The sequence below is a fragment of the Castor canadensis genome, chromosome 11, assembly GCF_047511655.1.
Source record: "Castor canadensis chromosome 11, mCasCan1.hap1v2, whole genome shotgun sequence".
NCBI lineage: Eukaryota > Metazoa > Chordata > Mammalia > Rodentia > Castoridae > Castor > Castor canadensis.
In genome coordinates this window covers 50,130,509-50,143,207 of record NC_133396.1, presented here as the reverse complement: position 1 = coordinate 50,143,207, position 12,699 = coordinate 50,130,509, and the positions used below count along the sequence as shown (strand labels likewise).

At 46.1% G+C, this 12,699-nt stretch overlaps 1 long non-coding RNA gene across 1 annotated transcript in view; it reads right to left on the bottom strand.

Moving 5' to 3' along the window:
* Window positions 1-12,219, bottom strand: part of LOC141414061 (uncharacterized) — a 35,434-nt gene extending 23,215 nt beyond the window's left edge. Inside the window, exons 1-4 of the long non-coding RNA XR_012439158.1 lie at window positions 12,119-12,219; window positions 5,968-6,037; window positions 5,704-5,878; window positions 4,958-5,069 (exon numbers count right to left, since the gene is read on the bottom strand). This is a non-coding gene — a long non-coding RNA (uncharacterized lncRNA). The remainder of the gene's footprint in view (window positions 1-4,957; window positions 5,070-5,703; window positions 5,879-5,967; window positions 6,038-12,118) is intronic.
* Window positions 12,220-12,699: the final 480 nt, after the last annotated feature.

Genomic DNA, 12,699 nt, shown 5'->3' with positions numbered 1-12,699 from the left:
TTTTGTGACCAGCCATGAACTTGTGTGTGTGTGTGTGCACACGTGCACTCATGTATGTTTTAACCACAAAAGATGCAATATGGCATTCCATGACTGGCTGTAGAAAAATTGGGAAAGTTGGATTCAGCAGTCTGAGGCTGGGAAGTGGGAGTAGGGTCACCAAGGAAGACTGTCCACAATTGATCTTCTGTGGCAAGCAGTGGGTTCTGTTCATGCATGCTTCTTCTAGGGTGTAAGCAAACTGCCTTTTGGCAAGAAAACTATTTCCTCATGAGTAAATTTGGAGTAATAATAACCACATCTACCTCTCAGGGCTGCTAGGTGAGGATGAACTGAATTAATCTAGAAAAGAGCTTAGCAATGTGCCCAGCACAGTAAGTGCTTAGCAAGTGTTAGCAGTGGTGATGGTGATAAAGATGATTATGGGGTTGGCGGAGTGGCTCAAGTGGTAGAGCCCCTGCCTAGCAAGTGTGAGGCCCTGAGTTCAAACCCTAGTATTGTCAAAAAAAAAAGGTGATGATGGTGATGGTAGTGGTGATGGTGATGACGGTGACAATGGTATAACAATGATGGTGGTGATGATGATGGTGATGGTGATGGCGATTATGGTGGTGGTTATGGTGGTGGTGGTGGTGGTGATAATGATGGTGGTTACTATTATTAACTCCTTTGGGTCTACTTAAACATCAGGAAAAAGAGGTGCATTGACTAGTTTTCAAAGCCCTTTCCAGGTTGACATCAATACAATCTTTGATCATCCATAGAATTGACCCAAAGATGTTAGCAGCAAGTCCTGTGCAGGGCACTAGGAACCCCTCTTCCACTCTGATTTTAGCTTTTTAAAAACTTAGTCCATAGAATAAGATTTCTCATTTCTACCATGACATGTGGTTCTATAGCCCCTGACAAAGGACTGTGGATTTAACTGGGCCATGTCTACTTCTGGGTCAGAGACTTACAGAACAGTGGCCATAAATCTTCCATCTCTCTAGAGGAGAAATAAACTTTCCATATATCTGTGGACAAAGTTCCACCTCCTTCGGTACTTGGTGACTTTCAGAAGACTCAAATCCTGTCTGGTTTAGAATCAGAATTTCACAACTATCCTCACTCCTCCATAAAGAAAGAACTGAATCTGCTGGAACCCATGTGATAACTCTGCACTAGTCTATAAGGTTTCTCCCTATGATCACCACAGCACCACAGCAGAGAGAGAGAGGCCTCTCTCTCTCTCTCTCTCTCTCTGTGTGTGTGTGTGTGTGTGTGTGTGTGTGAGATAGTCTTGGCTCTGGTGGGAGACTGAGGTTTGAAACATCAACCAGCAGTGACCCAGCTCTGGCCACCTAACAGCAGGTAGTGGCAGAGGACTGCCCTCTCCAGTACAGTGCTAGAGAACTGACTTGGGGTCACTGTTTAGTTCTCACTTTCCATGCCCAGTCCCATTGATGACTTTGTATTTCTACTGAAGGTGGAGGAGACAGAGCACATGAGACTGAGCCATGCACACAACTATGAAATGACAGTGCTACTGGAAAGGGGGAGAGACCATAAGAGCTTCTGATGCCCTCTGACCTCACCTCTCCTCCTGCAGAGAGACAGCCTCTCATGGACAGGGGTGGTGTGGCTGGTGGGGCATATGAACCCTCAAAATGAGAATGGAAGCCAAGTGCTGGTGGCTCACATCTGTAATCCTAGCTACTCAAGAGGCAGAGATCAGGATTCCAGTTTGAAGCCAGCCCTGGGGAAATAGTTTGTGAGACCTGGTCTTGAAAAAAACTATCATACAGGAAAGAGTAGGAAATGCTCTGGAATTAGTAGATATAGGTAAGAACTTTCTCAATGGAACCCCAGCAGCACAGCAACTAAGAGATAGCATAGATAAATGGGACCTCATAAAACTAAAAAGCTTCTGCTCAACAAAAGAAATGGTCTCTAAACTGAAGAGAACACCCACAGAGTGGGAGAAAATATTTGCCAGCTACACATCAGACAAAGGACTGATAACCAGAATATATAGGGAACTGAAAAAACTAAATTCTCCCGAAACTAATGAACCAATAAAGAAATGGGCATGTGAACTAAACAGAACTTTCTCAAAAGAAGAAATTCAAATGGCCAAAAACACATGAAAAAATGCTCACCATCTCTAGCAATAAAGGAAATGCAAATTAAAACCACACTAAGATTCCACCTCACCCCTGTTAGAATAGCCATCATTAGCAACACCACCAACAACAGGTGTTGGCGAGGATGCGGGGGGAAAAAGGAACCCTCTTACACTGTTGGTGGGAATGTAAACTAGTACAACCACTCTGGAAAAAAATTTGGAGGCTTCTTAAAAAGCTAAACATTGATCTACCATATGATCCAGCAATACCACTCTTGGGGATATACCTAAAAGATTGTGACACAGGTTACTCCAGAGGCACCTGCATACCCATGTTTATTGCAGCACTATTCACAATAGCCAAGTTATGGAAACAGCCAAGATGCCCCACTACTGACGAATGGATTAAGAAAATGTGGTATCTATACACAATGGAATTCTATGCAGCCATGAAGAAGAACGAAATGTTATCATTCACTGGTAAATGGATGGAATTGGAGAACATCATTCTGAGTGAAGTTAGCCTGGCCCAAAAGACCAAAAATCGTATGTTCTCCCTTATATGTGGACATTAGATCAAGGGCAAACACAACAAGGGGATTGGACTTTATCACAAGATAAAAGTGAGAGCACACAAGGGAGGTATGAGGATAGGTAAGACACCTAAAAAACTAAATGGCATTTGTTGCCCTCAATACAGAGAAACTAAAGCTGATACCTTAAAAGCAACTGAGGCCAATAGGAGAAGGGGATCAGGAACTAGAGAAAAGGTTAGATCAAGAAGAATTAACCTAGAAGGTAATACACATGCACAGGAAATCAATGTGAGTCAACTCCCTGTATAGCTATCCTTATCTCAGCTAGCAAAACCTCTTGTTCCTTCCTGTTATTGCTTATACTCTCTTGTCAACAAAATTAGAGATAAGGGCAAAATAGTTTCTGCCGGGTATTGAGGGGGGTGGGGAGGAGAGGGAGGGGGCGGGGTGGGTGGTAAGGGAGGGGGCGGGGGGAGGGGGGAGAAATGACCCAAACATTGTATACACATGTGAATAAAAAAAAAAAAAAAAAGAAAAAAACTATCACAAAAAAGATACTGGTGAGTGGTTCAAGCAGCAAGAGTGCCTACCTAGCAATCATGAGGCCCTGAATTCAAATCCCAGTGCCACCCTCCCTCCCAAAACAGAGATGAGCATGAAAACTTGCAAGGAGGAAAGTGAAAAGGCCTGACGGGAAAGTGCTATCTCTCAGGAGCACAGTGCCACCCCATGCGTGTGACCTCCTCACTTTAATCAGGGCATTTTTTCCCCCAGTACTGGGCTTGAGCTCAGGGCCTTTGCCTTGAGCCTCTCCACAAGCACTATTTTTTCATTATCGGGTCTTGCGAACTATTTGCCCGGGCTGGCTTCCAACCATGATCCTCCTGATCTCCGTCTCCTGAGTAGCTAGGATTATAGGCTTGAGCCTCAGGTGCCCAGCAGGACAATTTTTGTTGCTGTTTAAATGTCCTTTTCTTCCCTCTTTCTTCCCATGCTTCTGTCCTCCCACACCAGCCTCAGAGTGGGGGTAGCTATGCTGGTTGGGCTAGGCCCACGTGATGACAGGGGGGCAGGATCAGTTTGGGTTTTGAACCATCTTGTTCCTGCTTGTCTGCCCTGAGACACTGAGCACAACTCTGTCCTGTTGAGGGCAAGCAGCCTGTCTAAACAGAAAGATCATAGAACTACAGACAGCTGTCACCACTTCCCCCACCTTCATCCCCCCACTCCTGTTCAAGAAGTCTCCCTTAATAGTTAAATCCAGTTCTTTGTTTTCTGATAATATAGGTTAAAAAATAGGACTGAGTTCAAACCCAAGATAAATATAGATCTCAACCGAAATGCAAATATTAACCTGCTTCTTGGACATGGCCAGGCTGGCATTTTCCCTTGTTGTTCAAAGATTCCTTTGAACATGAGAATCAAGGTCCTCCTTAAAGACGGATGCTCAGGGGTTTATTAGCCAGACAGGCATGCTCAGAACTGGCTTGTGGAGCGCTGCCTTCAGGGTTATATTGGTGAGAATGAGGGAGAGAGAAATCCAAAGAAAAGATGTGAAGAGCATATTCAACTAAAAAGCACAGTTCAAGTGCTTCTCTGTCTGTGTCTCTTCCTCCTGTTGTCAATGGTTCCATGACTGACGGACCTTGCAAAGTACTCAACGTGTGCTGGATCCAGTTGGGCCACCTGGCTAGTCACAACTGCACAGAGTTTGGGTTCCAGTGTCAGTAGGGCTGGGGCTTCACTGAAGCCACCTGCTCAAAGCCAGGTCCCCCAGCAGTGAGCTGCCACAGGGGAGGAAGGCTGTTTAGAAAGTCCAGGGGACAAACCAATCGCCAGAATGCAAAGGACAGGAGTTAGAAAGCCAGGCAGAGCTGTGCTCTCCAAGGTGACAAAGGAGGCTGTGACCATGGGGGCATCTGTGTCCTCTACCAAGGAGAATGACTGTGTTTCTTAGTGGCATACCATATTTTACCCTCCAGGCACTGAGACCTGACACCCCATATATCACTGCAGCTATTTGATGACTTGAAATTCTTCCTTCCTCCTACAGATCGCAGGCTTCTTGGGGACCTTCATAGTACCTGGTTTTGGTACTTAGGGACCACAGAGGCTCCAGGCAGTGCCCGCCCCCCCTAACCTGTTCCAGGTACGTACTGCCTCTGGGGACTCCAGATACTATTTCATATTCCACCTGAACATTGAGGGGCACTGCAAGGAAAGAGGCAGACGGGCAGGGACAGCAGGGGCGGGGACTGCTGAGGAAGAGCCTGAAAGCCCACTGGGAGAAGTCAGGTCAATATACTGTACCTACCACGGGTGGATTGTGCAACGCTTAATCCTACTTTAGGTTGTCCGTTGTCTTGCCCCTCACCAAGGACTTTCACAAATGTAACCTCATTTTCATCTTGCTCCTCATAACAGTTCTGGCAAAGAGAGAGGTGGGAAAATGGCATTCAGAAATTGATCCAGTCTACCTTATCAATAAATATAATAGGCCCTCATCACCACCCCTCTCTGTATTTAAAAACAAAACAAAAAAACCCAAAAAAACCAAGGGCAATTCTTCCTAAAATTTTGTTTCACTCCAAAAAATGCCATAAAACTAATGTTTCTTTGTAATTAGGACAGTTGTAACTGAACAATACATCAGCTATTGTCTGCTCCCTGGCTGGACAAATAGACTGCTCAGCTTTGAATACAGCCCATTTGCCTGGGTCCAAATGTCAAGATTTATGTTAAATTGGATTTTGGAGCCTGCGTCTGTGTACACCACTTGGCAGAGCAAAGCAGTCAACACAAACAGCCCTCCTGCTCCATCCAGCCTGACCCAGTTAGGTAAAATAGGGGCCGTTGCAAATGTAAACACCAGGAACCAGGGCTGAGTGCTGAAAGCGGGGTCACCATGCTCCCAGAACGTGAGAACCTGAACCAAGAAAGGAGGGCCTAAAGTGCTCAACACATCCTCAACAGTCGGAGTCTGGCTTGTTCTCCAGACCCAGCTTTGGGTTTGGACAGAGAATTGCATGGGAATTTTTTTTTTCCAATCTACTTGCTCACCTGGGCTGGGGATGGGGGGCATTCTTCAGACCCAATCAAACAGACAGGCCCAGGCTGGGAAAAACCCAGGGACCGACTCAGGTCAGGGGCTTGCTGAAGGCCTTATGCGCAGGCAGAGGGTGGCAGTGAGAATGAGAGTCCCAGAGATGAAACTTGTCGGGAGCCAGCTGTTTCACTAGGAAGGAAAGACATAAGGAGTAAGCGTCACATTCTGAATACAAAATTACCTAATTTCATTTTAGTAGAATTTGCTTTGACACAGACCTCCTACTGCAAAGCATGTTTCTAGGCACTGAAAGGAAGACTTCCAAGATGGCTTGCTCTTGTGCAGCTCCTGAAAAGGAAAGGGAAAGGTAACATTTGCTTTTTTATTTATTTATTTTTATTATTTTGACAGTGCTGTTGTTTGAACTCAGGGCTTCATGATTGCCAGCCAAGTGCTCTATCACTTGAGCCATGCCTTCAGCCTGAGAAAGAAAACATTTAAGCAAACACATAACTTCAAATGGTGATTTATCAGCTCTAGTTTTGATTTCCACCCAACCCTGGGGTACAGACTGCCTAGTCTTTCCCCAATTTCAAAGTTCTTCCATTGCAGTAGAACCCCATGGTTTACCTGTATTTGATCATAACAAAGACTATTTTCCTAGCCTCTCTGCTAGGTGAACCAATGCACTAAGTTGATGTCTACGAGATTTAAGCTGAGGACATGTACAAAATTTCAGGAAGTATCCTTAAAGGAGAGGAAGGGCTTCCTCTCCTTGCTCCTTTTTGATGCTTAGAAAGTAGACATAATGACTGGACCTCCAGCAGCTATATTGGACCAAGGAGGAAACAAGCCATTTTATTTAGTCTATGCTTCATTGGGGTCTCCTTCTATTATTTACAGCTGCACCTACACTAAGCCCCTCCTACTGGGTTCAGGCAGTGGGTTCAAAATGCCTGAGGGTCCATCCCCTCGGGTATGAGACTGATCATAATACCTGCTTCCTGTGGTCACACTATGCCAGTGGCTTCCACACTTGAACATGCTTCAGAATTGCCTGGGCTTTATTAAACTGCAGAATGCTGAGCCTCACCTGCAGAACTTCTCATTCAGTAGGATCCCAAGTACAGCACCCCCACTCCCAGGAAGGGACACATAGGAAGGCTAGACTGCCCACACTTGCCAGCCCACTCGATCTCTCTCCTTTTAGTTTCAGCATCCTGACATGCCTTGGGGACCCTGATCCTCAGTTTTTGGAGGGAGGGGTCTGGCTCAAATTCCATTTGCAAAGGGCTTCTGTGGAGGCCTATGGCCATTGTCTAGGAGGGACTGCTGGGTTACAAGCCTGGTTCTCCACCTGCAATGAAATGACCCCTATTCCAATGAGTCATAGTGGGGGGTTCGTTGTTCAGGTCTTCATCAGAATGCTCCCTTCCAAACCCTCCCTCTGCCACCACATGCCATCTGCTGTTTGCAGTGGTGAGTGGGTGGGGACAGCTCCTGGACCTGGATGCTGCTCATGCTCCAGCTATCAGCACCTTCATTCCCTGACTTGGCACTTATGTGAAAGATAGAGAGAGGCTTGAGGTCAGGGTCCCATATTAGCCAGGGCTCTCCAGAGGAACAGAACCAATAGAATGTCCTTGTAATTGTAAGAGGGGTTTTACTGGATTGGCTCACATGATCAAAGGCTTCATAGTCCCACTATGGCTGCCTGCAGGCTTAGAGAACTGGGAAAACCAGTATTTGCCCAGCCCAAGAAGCTGGAAGCCTCAGAACAGAGGAAACAAGGATGTAGCCCATCCCAGGCTGAAGGCCTGGAAGGTGCCTGGACAGTCACTGGGCCAAGTTCAGTTTCAAAAGCTGAAGAATCTAGAGTCTGATGTCTATAGGTAATGGCAGCAGCAGAAAGTTCACCTGTTTCTGCCTTCTTTCTTGACCTCCACCCACCAGAGGGGCAGACACCCACCATCACCACAGCTGGGCAATCTTCCTTCTCCTGCCAGCTCTCCTACAAAAGACCGGCCCTGTTCCCAGGACTCCTTGACATCAGTTGCCACTATAGCATCTGCCTGGGACCCACAGCACCATTAAGGCAGCCTAGGGGTGGCATTTCTCAGCCCACTCCTCCCAACCCCCAGCCAGCTTCCCCACAGGGTAGGTGTGAACTTATTAAACCACTGCACAGGTGAGGCCATCCTGGGAGGCTGTCAAGGCACACTCGTGAACCTGAGCTACTGTTGAGAGGGCAGGGTCTGTATCAAATCCCAGCCTGGTTACTCCTTAGTTACATGACCTTGGATGAGCTGAGCCAATGTCTGAACCCCAGTTTCCTCCTCTGCAAAATGGGAGTGTAACACTGCTTAGAAATGCCAAGGAACAAGGTGTCTGCTTATAAGCAATCTAAAACAGCTCTGCTAATTGAAATAGAAAAGGCATTTCTTAACAGGCACAAGAATATTCCTGGCAGCACCATTCAAACATATTCTGCCCAGCTGCAGCAGAACAGGGAAAACAGGTGTGGCCTATTCATATACCACACGACAAGGAAGACAAGCAAACCAACGCACATTCAGTGGCGTGGGTGAATCACACTGGGTGGAAAGGAAGAATAGATAGGAAAAGAGCACACACATGTGGTCCTGTTTATGAGCAGCTCAAAAGCAAGCAACACGATATAGAAATCCAGATGGTGACAGCATGGGGTGGGGGGGCAAGATGACACCCAGGCACTTGACTGAGTTCTGTTTTTTTTGCCCTGGGTTCTGATTTCACAAAGCACTTGCCTTTTCAAAATTCACTGATCTGCCTGATTCAGACCTGTGACCTTTTCTAGATGCATATAGATACAAAAGTTGAGTTTGAAATTTAAAAAATGGCAAGTGGGTGGCTAATTGAAGCTCTGAGGAGGATCCGAGAATAAGATCTGAAGGCCACAATGCCCCAAATCATGGCCTGGCTTGAAACAGACAAAACACAGGCTCTGGGGGGAGAGTGGCCAGGTTCCTCTAGCCCTGCCAGTCCTTAAGTTATGAGAACTTGGACAAGTCCTTGGACGTCTCTGAGTCTGTGTTGTCATCTGTAGGGTGGGGTGTAGTCCAGAGCTTGTACCACTTCTGTCATTACCAGACACTATCCTGGGGGCCCTGGCTGCTCCTGGTAGAAAGGATCCTGCATGACCCCTGCTTTTCACAGTGAGCTCAGGGTGTATCTGGTCATCCCTAGGCATGTCCCTGTGTTCAGGCCATAACCTGCTTCACACAGGGAGCTTTGCTAGATCCCAGAGTTGGACTGTACCCAAAAATGCAGATGATTCCCCAGAGGCCCCTATTTACCTAATGTGTGAAGAAGCCAAAATGTTGCCATTTGTTAATTTTTGGTCCCCAAATGTGAATCAGCTGAGAGCTACTGTGCTGAATGTTTACTTTTAATCCTGAAAATTTTTTAAAGGGAAATAATCTGATTATTCAATAGACCCAGAGCCATTGGTTTCTGTCCATTCAAACCTAATATTTATTCAGTTGTACTCCCTTGTCCATGGTTTCATTCCTTGCTTTCAGTTACCTGTAGTCAACCGTGCTCTGAAAATATTAAATGGGAAATTTCAGAAATAAATAATCCATGTTTCAGATTGCATGTCATTCTGAAAATCATGATGAAATATTTCATTGTCCCTCTCCGTACTGCATAGGAAGTGAGTCATCTCTTGTCCAATGTATCCTCTCAGTATATGCTACCTGCCTGATAGTCACTTTGTGGCCATCTATCTCAATTATCAGATCAACTGTTGCAGTATCACAATGCTTATGTTCAAGTCACCTGTATTTTACTTAATAATGGCCTCACAGTGCAAGAGTAGTCATGCTGGCAATTTTGTTACATTATATTGTTCTAATTGTTTTATTTTATTATTTGTTGTTACTGTTAATCTCTTACTGTACATAATTTATAAGTTAAATCTTATCATAGCTAAGTATGTATAGGAAAAAACAGTAAATTTAGGGGTTGGTACTACTGAGTTTCTAGGCATGTAGCTGGGTCTTGGAATTTTCCCCCCATGTATAAGAGCTATTGTATACCTTGCTTTAAATGAACCTAACATGGTGATGTAAGCTCAGAAAACGGTGCCATTGTGGAGTCATTTGTCAAAAGACTTGTTAGCATCTGTTTAAGTGGAACTTAAGCAGTTAAAATATGACTTAGTTTTGCTCTATTATAACCACTTTAAAAAATTTCCAAACAAGGTGCAGTTAGGAATAAATAACAGAGTTATGTATGGGAGCACAAAGGAGCCATTCAGTAGCCTTTGCCGGTCTGGTGATCAGTGGGCACAACAGACCAAGTGCCCTGGGTCCCGACTGTTCTTGGGTTTCATGGAGCATTAAAAAAAGAAATAAGGAAATAGGTGGAGGAAAGTCAGCCTATTCTGGGAACTGAGCTAAGATTGCTGTGCGTGGGGCCTGGCTGGGTCATTGCTTCTTCCCGAAGTTACTTCTGACTTTGTCTTTCCTTGGCATGTTCTGAAAACGCCAACTCTGTTTCCAGAGATTGCTGTTATAAATTACCACCAATTGCTGGTTTACAGCAACACAGATTTTTTTGTCTCGCAGTTCTGGAGGCCAAAAGCGAAAGATCAGGTTGTCCACAGGGCCTCACTCCCTCTGAAAACTCTTGGGGAGGGCACTTCTGGCCTCTTCAACCTCTGGTTCCTTGACTTGTGGCCTGATCACTCTAATCTCTGCCTCTGGCTTCACATGGCCTTCTACTCTGTGTGTCTCTCTTTCTTCTTCTGTTTCCTACAGAGACACTTGTCATGGAATTTAGGACCCATGTGGGTAATTCAGGACAATCTTGCTCAAGATCCTTAATTGACTACAAAGATCTTGCTTCCAAATAAGGGAATATTATTGGTTTCTGAGACAGGGACTTTTTTTTTGAGGGGGGGTGGGGGACAATTCAACACACTATATGGTGTGTGGGTGTGGTGCTGGGGATCAAACTCAGGGCCTCACATGTTAGGCTAGTGCTCTGCCCGATCTATACCTCCAGCCCCATTGTTTCTGCTTTTAACCTAGTTGGACTCAGAGTTCTGATTTAAGCAGTATATTTTGACTTAGCTCTGGATTTCAGATTTGTCCAGATACCAACTTCCAGATGGCCCTTCCTAGAGATAGCCTCCATAAACCAGGGATGATGTCCCTTGCTTCTACAAGGCCAAAGTGCATAGGTTAGGAGGAATCATTTAAAATACAGACTCCAATTGAGCAGGGCTGGGGCAGTGCTCAGGATTCTGCATTTCTAACAAGAACCAGTGGGGCCAGCCACACTGTGAGTGCATCCATGTGAGATGCATCCTGTCCCAACCCTAGCCATCCCAGTCCTGAGGTCCCTTCTTTCCTGGCAAAGGAAGCAGGAATCACTCTCACCATATACTGAGATTCATCCTGGATGCCCCTGCTCTCTACTGAGGAGAGAGGTCAGGTGATCAGAACTGGACCCAGTCTTTTCCAGGGGGATATGGGGGTTTCCTCTGAGCCCTGGAGTCCAAGAGGTACTCCTGCTCTGGTTGGGAATTCCAGTAGGGACAATGATCTATATTCTCCCCACCCTTCCCTCCTTCATCCCTGTGCCTAGCCCCCTCTTTCCTACCCTCTGGTTAAGGCCACACTTGGGCACTCAGTTGGACCTGCCAACTACCTCCTAACTGGATGTGGCCCAAGCTACCAAGTTGTCCCCACTTGGTAGGGACAGTCCAGATGAAGATATAGAAATCTGTACTCCTTTATCCAGCAGAGCCCGATTTATACAGGGTGGTCAGCACAGGACAGAGAGACAATGAAGGCTGGGAAGAGAGTGTTGGTTATGATAAGTAGCTCCCAGTAACTGTGCCATTCCTCAGCTGTGTGAGCCAAGGGCCTGGCAGTAGGGCAAAGACAGCTGTCTATCCTAGCCAATGGCACAAGAGTAGAGAAACAGAAGCCCTCGGGGGAGAGAAGGCTTCCCCACTACTGTGCCAACTGTGTAGGGGCCAAAGAAGGTAGCCAGGAGAGAGGAGATATGAACACCATGGAAGGACAGGTGGCCATCTCCCATCAAGCCTCTTTCTCAAAAATAGTGTCAGTGATGAGGCTCCATCTGTCAAAGACATCTCCACCCTGCCCCTGAGGCTACCAATCATGAAGAAGATACCCCCAAACTGTGTACTGCACAGCTTTGCATTTTGAAATTGCTCCTGTAACTATTGAAAGGAACTTCTTTTATTATCTAAAAGAGCCATGCATCCCTTTTAGCGTGGCCCCAACAGCCGGGCATCTGTCATTCGAATCTGACCCTCCCTGGATGGTGGATAGTGGTATTATCTCTAAATGACCATAGATTCCTTTGGAAGGAAGTCAGACTCTACAGAATGCACATTTATTCATGACTTACGTATTCCTGGCTCCCTCAGGACTTTCCTCTGGGTGAGTGGCCAGCTGGAAGTGCCTTGCCCAGTGTTGCTGATGCAGCTGATGACCTTTCCAGGAATGTCCAAACCAGGCATCTGTGCAGAGCTTGCCTCAGCCCTCTTGCTGCTCCCACCACCCTGCACCCCCAAGACGGAAATGGCTATTTTAGGCGAGGGGAAAGAGATGGAAGGAATTTCCCCAAAGGCAGCTGCACCTGATGGGGTGAAGGAGCTCTGCTCCCTGCTGGACAGATGGAAGGAAAATATCGTTCTAGACAGTCGCTCTGTCCATCCAGTCTGTCTGTTTACATTGCATGAGCACTCATACAAAGAAAGGAGGGAGGAATCCTGGTGGCTGGTGGTTAGTGTTGTTCAACATTAAGCGAAGTAGCCCTTGGGGTGGTAGTCACAGAGGTAGAGACCAATTCCTCAAAAGGAATTACTTCTGGAAGGAATGAGCACCCTGTCACAGAAGGTATAAAAGCATAGATTGGATAAGGGACCGTTTCTATTTACTTTCTGCTAGGAGGAGTAGAAGAAATGGAACTTGACCCTGAGAAGACTA